This window comes from Hoplias malabaricus, chromosome 12 (genome assembly GCF_029633855.1).
Source record: "Hoplias malabaricus isolate fHopMal1 chromosome 12, fHopMal1.hap1, whole genome shotgun sequence".
Classification (NCBI taxonomy): domain Eukaryota; kingdom Metazoa; phylum Chordata; class Actinopteri; order Characiformes; family Erythrinidae; genus Hoplias; species Hoplias malabaricus.
Window position 1 is genome coordinate 20,729,633 of NC_089811.1, and position 4,154 is coordinate 20,733,786.

Here is a 4,154-nt window from a genome sequence, read left to right on the forward strand (position 1 = left end):
AGGAGGAGGAGAATTGTCATTGGGGTTATTCTCAATATTAGGTGAAGGAGGAGGAGAATTGTCATTGGGGTTATTCTCAATATTAGGTGATGGAGGAGGAGAATTGTCATTGGGGTTATTCTCAATATTAGGTGAAGGAGGAGAATTGTCATGATAATCAGGACTGGTTAATGAATTTTGACTTAAGTTTATCAGATTATCATTTAATCTCAAAAGACTTTGATTTAGTTCATAGAAAAAATCTGACAAAATTTCAGGATTATTTTCTGAGGTATTAACAGGAGACGTTAAACATTCAAAGTCTGTGGTTGGCTTAGAAGGTTCTGACAAACTGTCATTAAGCTGTTTTACAGCATCTAACAGAAAAGGATTCAGAGTTGTACACGTGTCGTATTCATTGAGTGTGTTTTGTAATTTCGATAAGCTGTGCTCCAGTTCAAAGAAAACATCATGCAAACTTTTAGCTGTATTTTCTGAGGTATTAACAGGAGACTTTAAACATTCAAAGTTTTGGGTTGGATTTACTGACAAACTGTCATTAAGCTGATTTACAGCTTCTAACAGAAAAGGATTCAGAGTTGTGTACGTTTCGTGTTCATTCAATTTAGTTTCTAATTTTGAAATACTGCGTTTTAGTTCGCAGATTATCTGAGTGCTATTTAAATCATGTGAAAAAGGACTGATGTTAGGCTTCTTAGCTTCATTGTTTAAAACCTCGTTGTTAGGGCGTTTTTGCGCCATTTGACTAATACAATAAAGCAAATGAATAAATAAACATTAAATAAAATAAGTTTTACATTCTTGAGTCAACAGTCGATGGCTCTTCACAGACGACAGCATTCGTAGAAAGTAGCATCATAATAGTTTCAGATTGTTTTTACTGAAATCTAAGGATGAAAAAATACAAAAAGCTTCAATTAGGACTAGGAAATACACACAAAATTATGAATAACATATTGTACTTTACTTACAGGGGAAGAGCTTCATCATAAGTGGATGTGTTCAAGTAGGAGGTGTCTCCAGTTCATAACTGTTTAGGACGTTTGACTAAAGAGATACGAAAATTTTCATGAATAACATTATAAAATACATATTACATATATATATACACATTTATATATAAATATATATATATATTTACTTACCCTAAGGACTTAGTCTTGGAGCTTGTAAAATATTAGCCATCACGTCTGTTCTTGTTTGTTCTTAATCTAAAAAATAAAAATAAAATAAATAAATAAATATATAACATTTTTAAAATGAAATATAAAGTAATATTCTTAAATTAATCTTATTTTACGTTATAAATGTCAGTTCTTACCTTTTGGTTCCAGTCCGAGCAGTATATCATACAAAGTTGAATGTCAGCGTGTAATGCGTAGATTTTTGAGCTCCTAGATATGAAAACAGTATGTTTTGGGGTGTGGGTCATAGACCGGGGGAGAAAATGAACGATTTTAAAACAATCTTTAATCACTAAAACACCATTAATCATTTAGAACTTGGAGTTAGAAAATTAAAAATGTACTTATGTATACCCTGTATGTGTGTGTGTGGGGGTACGTGCGTGTGTCATAACCGTTTGATGGGGGGGTTGAGACCGTTTGACGATTCCTGTAATTCCAAAGTGGTGGGGGGTTCACTTATGTGTGTGCGCTCGATAAAAGGGGTGGGGTGGTTGATCGTTAGCGATTACGGTAGCGAGTGTGCGACTGATAAAGCGTAGCTCGTGACTTGACACCTGTGATGAAACAGAGCCTGTGCGCGCGTGTGTGCGCGATAAAGGGGTGGGGGGCTCGCGTATGTGCGCGCGCGATAAAGGGGTTCATCGTGGGGGGTCGTAGATATCTATAATAAAACAGAGCGAAGGGCGGGAATTACGGTTAAAATACACGTTTATGATTGGTTGAGGGGAGGGCGGGAAATCCGGGGGTAAAATACACGCTTGCGATTGGACGAAGCGAGGGCGGGACTTTTGAACAAGGGCGGGAAAATACACACTTATGATTGGTCGATGACAGGGCGGGACTTCCGAGCAAATAAACGCTTCTGATTGGACGAGAGGGCGGGACTTCCTGTCAAATACACGCTTCTGATTGGACAAGGGGGCGGGACTTCCCTCCCAAAAGGGGGCGGGGCTTGATGACGTGGCGCGCTCTGATTGGCCCAAATGACCTGTCAAAACGAAGTTACAAAAAGTGCCTCATATATCTCTCTAAAGTCTAACAGCAGCAGGAAGGAAGGGTAGTGTTCCTTTGATAGTGTTCCTTCACACACTTGGGGTGAAGCAGTTGGTCACTGAAGGAACTGCCCAGTGCTGTCAGAGTCCCATACATGGGGTGAGAGTCATTCTCCAGCACGGATATTAATTGGTTAACATCCTCCTCTCTCCCACCACCTGTACTGGGTCTATAGGGCTTCCCAGGGCAGAGTAGGCCTTCCAAATGAGTTTGTCCACTCCAGACCACTCAATAAAAGATGGCTGATTCCACTACTGTATCAAAAAAAGGTTACTAGTGATGTTCAATACCACTGATTTCCTTTCAGGTCTGATAAATTTCAGGCTGGTATCTGCAATACCGATCTGATACCAATATTTTGTGCAAATACACCTAATGAGTCTGGTAAATCTAAAATGGTATTGTATTTAAAATCATAGCTTCATAAAGAATACAAGACATCAGAGTAATTTGTTTATTTTAAACTCTGAAGTATATTGAGGTAGCGGCTCATTGTATTGAGTGTTGCTGCTTTTGGGGACTCCAAACAATATAAAATCAAATGGCAAAACATATGATGGGTCTATTCTGCACTGAATGCTTAATCTTACTTAGATTCAGCTATGTATGTAGTCTCTCCAGTAGCCTATAATAAGGGGATACAAACACTTGCTGTTTTATAATACTGGGTGTATAATACTAGGTAATGAATTTGAACCATATTCAGGATGTGTCTGGTTGATGGGACAGGCTCAATGTGGTTCCTATACAAAACATCACCTGTGCAGTTAAAATCATGTTCCCCCACTAGTGGAAAGTGGTCTGTGTCACATTTTTTATTGCCTCAGAGTTTTCCTGAAAAAAAAAAAAAAAAAAACACCACACCTGGTGGACAAACTGAATATACACAAATAAAAAGCAAAAAAGATATTTAAAAATTTTGCAGTAACTTTAAAAAGACAACCCACCACCACCTCAGACATGCAGGACTCGGGCATAAAGTCCCTTGAAATAAAGCACTCCTACACCACTGCTCATTGAGAATCCATGTGGAAGACACACCTTGTCCTTGTGCTCCCTCTTCCTGTGCACTTTAATGGCATACCTGCAGGTGAGGCTTTCCCACATACCTAGCCCACGACCACTACCGCTGTGCTAAATGTGGTATTTACATCCCATTACAACCACAGCCCCACTGCACCTTGCTAAACCCACATATCTGGGTCCAAACATGTATAGACAATTTGTCAATAAAACTCCCAGCTTTACACCATTTCCTCAACAGATCCATCATTCCAGACAGCATCACACATCTTCAGAAATGATTCCCGTGTTAAGAGAATGAAAGGATCCATCCTCTCCCCATCTGTGATGTTCTATGTTCTAAAGCCTCCCTGAATTGGCAGGCAGGGCCAGGATGACCTCCCACAGGACTGTCTGCAGCAGCCGGCCAGACAGGATCCCAGTCTGCACTCTCAAAGTATCAGTTGAATTCCAGGACCCTGTACTCCCAGTTTTGAGTGACCAGAAAGTGAAGGCCATAGCACAGTTGACCTGAGAAGGGGATTAAAAAAACACAGGCTCCTCCTTGATGGAGAAAACCGTCTCAACCTCAGTCATTGTGGTGTTTATAACTGAGCCCCAGGCTCTTAGTACGGACTGGTAGAACCCAGTTGTTCTTGTCAAGTCAATCTCCTTCAGTCATAATACAAACGTAGGAGGACAGAGGCTGTAGCAGACCACGCAGCAGTACAGAAATCTCTGTTCCATTTGTAGCCTGAATGCCTGGATTCAGCAAAACAGATCCATTAGGTCCTGCCTTCCCTCACTCATTCACTGACAGATGGAGAACAAAGGCAAAAGTTTATACAGCCATTTAATTACATGTGCGAGTGTTCAGTGATATTTCTCATAGTTAACACTGAGGACAGTCCT

The 4,154-nt window shown here is 40.1% G+C and overlaps 1 long non-coding RNA gene across 1 annotated transcript; it reads right to left on the reverse strand.

Moving 5' to 3' along the window:
* Window positions 1-643: 643 nt before the first annotated feature.
* LOC136710489 (uncharacterized) lies at window positions 644-1,213 on the reverse strand. Its single transcript, XR_010804632.1, has 3 exons — window positions 1,146-1,213; window positions 972-1,047; window positions 644-887 (listed from the first exon to the last, which is right to left on the reverse strand). It is a non-coding gene; the product is annotated as an uncharacterized lncRNA (long non-coding RNA).
* Between the last annotated feature and the right edge of the window lie 2,941 nt (window positions 1,214-4,154).